At 35.2% G+C, this 8,524-nt stretch overlaps 1 non-coding gene across 1 annotated transcript; it reads left to right on the top strand.

Moving 5' to 3' along the window:
- Positions 1-8,415: 8,415 nt before the first annotated feature.
- On the top strand, positions 8,416-8,524 carry LOC130460347 (small nucleolar RNA R71). Its single transcript, XR_008920239.1, has one exon. It is a non-coding gene; the product is annotated as a small nucleolar RNA R71 (small nucleolar RNA).

The following is an 8,524-nucleotide window of genomic DNA, read 5'->3' as shown; positions in this document are numbered from 1 at the left end:
TTAGCGTATTAAATTAAAACCTATCTTATACCTTTAAAAATATTAACAAGTAGTAAAAGGGTAAGAAAGGATCGATCCCACGAGGAGACTTATTAATCTACTGAACATCAAAGCTTAACCAGTGGAACTAAATTGAACATTATTTACATAAACTATATACAAATACTTACCTATTCACATAAAGAGGGGGGGTTGTGAAATTCCTACGAACCACTACTTGGTAATGGCTAAAAAAATGACTACTACTTACAATTATACAGAAAGTGACGACACAACTTAACCGATTCAGTTTATGGTTTTTTTACCAGATTAGGTTCTTTAATCTTTGAAAATAATCAAACTTGAGTAATTAACCAATTTAATCCACTAGACTAACTGTAGAGACTTAAGTAACAAAGACTCCCGGTACTCCCTTATTTGTAATCAATTATGAACTAAGCCCAATTGATCCTAAACCACTCTAACTTACACAAATATGGTCGCAATCTGCATAATTTAGAAATTGGCAGCAATATAAACTTGGAGACATCATTAGTCCTAATTAATCTAATCACATAAATGTTTAGGCTAATTAGATTGAGTTTACTTTCATAATCTATACTATCACCATGATCGCAGGCTCCATTATAAATTACGTGCTACTCATTATACGATCTAAACTAAGCCAAATCATATAATTAGCAATCAAATACAATCATACATAATGAAAGATAACAATCAAACATATAATTGTAATTTAATCAAAGTAAAAATAAGGAAACCCAATTCATAATTAAAACAGAATAATCACTCAAGTAGGTTGTAAAACCTCAACCAAAACTTCATACTAGAACTTAATCACTTAATATGACAAAGCAACATGGTAATTAAAGATGAGAAATTGGAACAATTGAGTAGAAGAAGAACTTATTATATCTTCAGATTAAGGACACCCAAGCTAGCTCCGGCTTCGACCCCGTAACTCGCCGTCGTCCTTCTTGACCTTGATTCGAGACTAAGCTCTCTCCAACGGTTGTCTTCTCCTTTTCCAATTACCCAATTTCGAACCCGATAATAACCCAATTACTCACGATATTTTTTTGTGGCTCTCGTATATGCCCTCTCTCCCCTCTCATTGACAGTTTGAGCCATAATTTATACCAAAGAAACCCTAATTTGACCGGAGATATCGGACTCAGAAAATCCGCCATATAATTCCCCCACTAATCGAATAACTGATAACCCATACTCCGTTTTTGTAGCAGATCCGTTGAACTGGTCTTTTGGAAAGGGGTTGTACTCCCATTTTCTTGTAACCGTTGAACAATCAGTTCAACTCTCTTTGATGTTTCCAGAAGAAAGAAAACGAAAGGAATGGGTTTTTGATTGATGACGTGGCGATCCAAAGAATTTGAAGCAAGTTGGTGGAGGATTTTTGTGTTGCTCACGTGATTTGTGGTTGTTATCACTTGATTAGGTGATAATAATGGGCTTTACTTGTTTGCCCATTTAGTTTCCCACCTATATATGACAAGGTAACACCCTAATTAAGTAGAATTAATATTAAAAATGTTTAACTAACACAAATAATTTAACTTATCTTAAAAACAAGTAAAATCCTAAAATATATGATAAAAGTAAACAAAATGTCTAGTATTAGAGAATAAATATATAATACATTATGCACTTATCAAATTCCCCCACACTTAGCTTTTGGTCGTCCTCGATCAAAATAAACACACTAAGGTGCAATATGCGAATGAAGAAATAAAACCCAGTTATTTTGGACAATCTAAACCAATGAGAAAAGTGAATATTTTCATAAAATCCAAAATACATTTTATATCACTACCAACAAACATGGATCATTGAACAATACGAAACAAGAATTTATCACCCTAGTCGACCAACCAATCTTACCGCTTCCTTTCCCCTAAGTTTGAATCTTCCCTCATAGATGCGCAACCGTATTGGCTCATGCCTCACTTAATTTGATGACCCTCGTCAAGACTTGCACAAAATCTTACCCTCCACCGTTAAGGGACCAAAAGTGTACTTAGGAGATCAAATAGGACTTTTATATGGTTGTAATGGGGCTTCGTTAAGGGTAGGGAAATATTTAGGAATTTGGTGTTTAAATAGAGCCAAGCTAATGGAGCAATTGAACAATAAAAACATGACCTTTGTGATGTAAGGTCTCAACATTCTGTCATAATAATCTGCCCACCAGCATTTCTAACATCAGATAACATCATACTACCATTTTGAATTGTACCGTTACTTGAAAACCCATTTATTTTTTTCATCTTTGAACATTTCATTTCTTTTGTCACCCTATTCCTCAGAGTACAGATGACTACTATTCCCTGTTGTTCTTAGCTTTGCTCTTCTTTTTTTTTCTTCTTTTTTCGCATCCTTGAAATACAACCTGAATAACAATGCTCCATTTAACTAAGCTCAGATATAAGCCATAGGCTTGTAATGTAAGGTTGTAACCAAAAATAGGATATTAAGGCTCAACATGGCTAAGCAAATGGAATTTTTGTGAATATGTATAAATGACAAAAGGCCTAAATACTCTGGAAGCTCTGATTATGAAAAGAAAAAATAAAAAAAAATACCTTAATCATTTCTCCTGTACACTTTGGTAATCGATCTCGGGAAGCTAAAATGCAAGTCCCAATTTGGACGATCAATAAGGAGGGAAGTAAAAGTGAGTCTTACGAGGTTCGTGGCCCTCCATTTCGGGCCTCTTCGCACAAAGGGAAAACGAAACCATGCAGCACAAACCATGTCAAAGAGGGATTTATGCTATCTTTAGATATCATTCATATTGATCCAATGCAAGCTAGTGTGTGACAAAACCATAAAACTTTTTTTTTTAATTTTATTTATTCACTTATCAGTCATTTGGTTTGGATGTCAAAAGAACTAAATTTTATTTCCCTGTCTCGCTAGCACAACTGAGTTTGGTTAATTATGAAAGAGAGACTTCTGGAGAAATTTTTGCAGCATTTCCTTTAAAAATAACCATTTCTAACAAATACCCCCACACTGAAACTGTTCATTGTCCCCAATGGAGAAAAGAATAAAAATTGTAGAGAGGGAAGAGGGGACTTAGCTGGTTAAATTCACTGATGATGATGATTAGTTGATCAAATGTTACTACTGATGGTTTCCAGTCACTGATGTAATAGGTGGTGGAAGCTCATTTACTTCAACTCATTGGAACAGTATGGGCGGTGAGTAGTCTGGCATCCCTTAATATGATTGTGAATGCTGACACCTCAAATGATTGGGATAGAAGGGGAGCAATTGTATGTGTTTCTGCCTGGCTTGTTTCTGGTTGAGTTAGAATAATGCACTTGTTTATCTACTTGATAGCTAGCTCTGCCACAAAACAAAGTTTCCACTCCTGCACATAAACTAAATATATCAACAATGAATGACCAACCCTCTGGTAACAAAACTGCTGAACTACAATTCTAAGACTTTAAAGTTATCCATGCTTCCCTTGGTATATATTTAGTTGCCTTTATTATATGTAGGGAAGGGGAACACAACCTGTGAATTGAAATAAAATGAACTGGCATAAAATTAAAGCAGGAAAGAGTACTAAATTTTTTAAAAAAAAAAAAGAAAACAAAAGAAGAAAACAATCGTTGGTTGCCTCCCAGCAGCGCCTTTAGTTTAAGTCGTTGGCTCGACGTTCTCAATTCTTTGTCAGATTCCCTTAAATGTAACATCTTCGATCATCTGCACATAAGCTTGATCGTAGAATGGCTTCAATCTGTGACCATTAACTTTGAAAGTTTTGTTAGAACCAAAGTCCTTTATTTCCACTGCACCATGAGGAAACACATTAGTAACAACAAATGGGCCAAGCCACCTAGTTTGCAACTTTCCAGGAAATAATTTCAGTCTAGCATTAAATAACAGAACTTTCTGGCCAACTTGAAAAGACTTCCTAGCTATCATCTTATCATGGAATGCTTTAGTTTTCTCTTTGTAGTTTTTAGCATTTTCATAAGATTTAAGCCTTAATTCCTCTAACTCAAGGAGCTGTAACTTTCTCTCTTTTCCAGCAGAATTATAGTCTAAGTTACATTGCTTCACTGCCCAGATAAATTTACGCTCAATTTCTACAGGTAGGTGACAAGATTTTCCAAAAATAATTCTGAAAGGTGACATTCCAAGGGGTGTTTTATATGCAGTCCTATATGCCCATAGAGCATCACCTAAACGGAGACTCCAATCTTTCCTATTCGGATTGACCATTTTTTCTAGAATAGACTTTATTTCTCTATTAGACACTTCAACCTGACCACTAGTTTTTGGGTGGTACGCAGTTGCTACACGATGAGTCACATAGTAATTTTCAAGAAGGGAACCAAAGGTTTTGCTGCAAAAGTGTGTTCCTCTATCACTAATAATAGCCTTAAGCATGCCAAATCTATTAAAAATGTGACTCTTAACGAATTTTACCACTGTTTTGGCATCATCAGTGATCACAGCTTTTGCCTCTACCCATTTAGAAACATAGTCAACAGCAAGAATAATGTAGACATTACCAAAAGAAGACGGGAAAGGACCCATAAAATCTATACCCCACACATCAAATATCTCACAAATCAGAATACCAGATTGAGGCATCTGATTTCTTTTGGACAGATTACCTGTCTTTTGGCAACGTTCACATGACTTGCAAAACAAATAAGCATCTTTATAAATTGTAGGCCAATACAAACCACATTCAAGGACCTTATGAGCAGTCCTTTGAGGACCAAAATGTCCTCCACTTTCAAGATTATGACAGAAATTAAGAATAGAAGCATATTCAGGTTTATCTATACATCTCCTAATTACTAAGTCAGAACAAGATTTCCATAAATATGGATCATCCCAGAAGTAGTATTTAGACTCAGATTTGATCTTTTCCTTTTGAGCTCTAGACAATGTAGGAGGACATGTTCTAGTGACTAAGTAATTCACCATATCAGCATACCAAGGAGTATCAATACGACATAAAGAAAGCAATTGTTCATCAGGAAAGAACTCGGTCATTAAAGGCCAATCATCTCTAGGAACAATCCTACTTAAGTGGTCAGCAACCAGGTTCTCTACACCCTTTTTATCCCTAATTTCAAGGTCAAATTCTTGCAACAAAAGCATCCACCTAAGCAATCTAGGTTTTGACTCTTTCTTTTTTAACAAATATTTAAGAGCTGCGTGATCGGAGTATAAAATCACATGGGTGCCAAGCAAATAAGTTCTAAACTTTTCCAAAGCAAAAACAACAGCATACATTTCTTTTTCAGTCACAGTGTAATTGCATTGGGCAGAATCAAGAGATTTGGAAGCATAATGTATCACATAAGACTCTTTATCCTTCTTTTGACCTAAAACAGCACCTATTGTTTTATCACTAGCATCACACATGATTTCGAAAGGCAATGACCAATCAGCTGGTCTAATAATAGGAGCAGAGGTCAGTTTATCTTTCAGATCAAAAGCTTTCTTGCATTTATCATTAAAGTCAAAAACAGCATCCTTACCAAGTAAAACACACAAAGGAGATGCAATTTTAGAGAAATTTTTAATAAAACGTCTGTAAAAGCCAGCATGCCCTAAAAACGACCTAATTTCACGAACACAGGTAGGATAAGGTAATGAACTAATGACATCAATTTTAGCTTTGTCAACCTCTAGACCTTTAGCACTTACAATATGTCCAAGAACTACACCTTGTTCAACCATGAAATGACATTTTTCGAAATTCAACACAAGGTTAGTTTCAACACATCTTTTCAGAACTTGAGACAGACTATGAAGACATCTATCAAATGAATCACCAAATACAGTAAAATCATCCATAAACACTTCCATATCATTTTCAATTAAATCAGAAAAAATACTCATCATGCATCTTTGAAAAGTTCCAGGGGCATTGCACAATCCAAAAGGCATTCTCCTAAAGGCAAATGTACCAAAAGGACAAGTAAAAGTGGTTTTATCTTGATCTTCAGGAGCTATTGGCACTTGAGTATAACCAGAATAACCATCAAGAAAACAGAAAAATGACTGACCAGCAAGTTTTTCTAACATTTGATCAATAAAAGGCAAAGGAAAATGATCTTTCCTAGTAGCTTGATTAAGCTTCCTATAGTCTATGCATACTCTCCATCCATTAGGTACTCTAGTGGGGACAAGCTCGCCTTTATTATTCTCAACTACTGTTATTCCACTTTTCTTAGGGACCACATGAATAGGACTTACCCATTGAGAATCAGAAATAGGATAGATCACATCCGCATTTATCCATTTAATAATTTCCTTTTGAACAACTTCCCTCATTGAAGGGTTTAACCTTCGTTGAGTTTCTCTAGTGGGTTTAGCATTATGTTCAAGAAATATTCTATGCATGCATAAGGTGGGACTAATGCCTTTTATGTCTGCTAAAGTCCATCCTATTGCCTCTTTATAATTTTTAAGCACATTCAACAACTTTGCTTCTTGAAATTCATTTAAAGAACTTGAAATAATCACTGGAAGAGTCTCATTAGCACCTAAATCAACATATTTTAGATTAGAGGGCAAGGGTTTTAACTCTAAAATAGGTGCTTCAACAATAGAAGGAATCAATTTAGGCACAGATAAAGGCAAAGAAAAATCATCCTTCGCATTCACATTAACCACATCAGACGATGCTACAACAGAAAAATAAGGAATTTCACGCATATAATCAAGAACATAATTTTCAAAGAGTTTATCACACCACTTATCAAATACATCCTGAGCCATCCAATCAAAAGCATCAAAAATATCTATAGAACTGACATTATTGATATCACTTGGGTATCTCATAGCATCAAAAATATTAAACTTAATAATTTCTCCATCAAATTCCATAGTTAAGTTACCCTCATGAACATCAATTTTTGTCTTAGAAGTTTTCAGAAATGGTCTACCTAACAACAAGGGAACACTATCACATCTATCACCCATATCTAGAACATAAAAGTCAGGAAAAACCAATTCATTCACTTGCACAAGTACATCTTCTAAGACTCCTATTGGAAATGCGTTAGATCTATCAGCTAACTGAATAACAATATCAGTTTTAGACAAAGAACCCACATTTAAAGTATCATAAACAGATTTCGGCATAACATTAATGGAGGCTCCTAAATCTAGCATACACCTTTCAAACTTAGAATCACCAATTTTGCAAGGAATACAAAACATTCCAGGATCCTTACACTTTGGGGGAAGCTTTTTTGGATAATAGCTAAAATATTTTCCCCCATACTTACCTTTTCAGAAGGACGAAAATGCCTTTTGTTAGTACAAAGTTCCTTAAGAAACTTTGCATAACGAGGTACCTGTTTAATAGCATCAAGTGGGAATATTGACTTCAATTTTCCTAAAAGTTTCTAGAATTTCATTGTCAAGACTCTCTTTCTTAGCTTTAGCAAATCGAGAAGGGAAAGGAGGCAAATCTGTAAAACGAGAAACAACAGAACCAGATTCAGTTTTACTCTCCCGTTCATTTTCTTTTTCACTCTCCTTCACAGTACCCTCACTTTCCACTCTTTCCCTTGATCCAACTTTAGGATTGACTTTTATCTCTTTTTCAACTTCACGACTTTTCATTTTAGGTTCAGTTAACACTTTACCACTCCTAAGTGTGACAGCTTTAACATGACCATTGGGATTAGGGATTGTTTGTGATGGAAGTTTACCTGAAAGTTGAGTTTCAAGATTACTTAGAGAAGTGCAAATCTGACCTATTTGAGTGTCTATATGATGAAGGCGCGTGTCAGTTTTCTTTTGATACTCAACACCCTGGTTATGGACTTGTCCTATTTGATTTGTTAGTTGTTTAACTAAATCTTCTAGTGAAGGATCAGATTGGGGTGGTGGATTTGGTTGACCGTATTGCCTTGGTTGATTAGATTGTGGAAATTGTGGTCTATTTCCATACCTTAGATTAGGGTGGTCTTTCCAACCTTCATTATAAGTCTGTGAGTAAGGATCATATTTTCTTTGACCAGAATAACCACCTATAGCATTCACATCTTCAGATTGCAATTCAGCACATTTATCAGTAGAATGAGACTCATTACAACAAATTCCACAAACTCTAGCTTTAGACTCGTTACTAGAAACAATTTTAGACACAAGAGTCGTTAAAGTAGCAATTTTTTGAGCATTTTCTTGTAATTGATTCTGAATACCACTTAAATCAACTCCATTTACTCTTTTAACATCATTTCTTGTGCCATGTTGTTGGGTGTTTTGAGCCATATTAGAAATTAAAGCCCTAGCTTTGGTTGGTGTTTTATCCACTAATGCCCCCCCACTTGAAGCATCTATCATACCCCTATCAGTAGGCAATAGGGCTTCATAAAAGTATTGAATTAATAGTTGGTCACTAATCTGATGTTGGGGACAGGATGAACATAATCTCTTAAAACGTTCCCAATATTCATATAAGGACTCATTATCATTCTGCCTAATACCACATATCTCCTTCCTGATGGAT

This window comes from Spinacia oleracea, chromosome 4, assembly GCF_020520425.1.
Source record: "Spinacia oleracea cultivar Varoflay chromosome 4, BTI_SOV_V1, whole genome shotgun sequence".
NCBI lineage: Eukaryota > Viridiplantae > Streptophyta > Magnoliopsida > Caryophyllales > Amaranthaceae > Spinacia > Spinacia oleracea.
The sequence above is the reverse complement of the archived record's forward strand: the minus strand, read 5'-3'. Positions and strand labels throughout refer to the sequence as shown.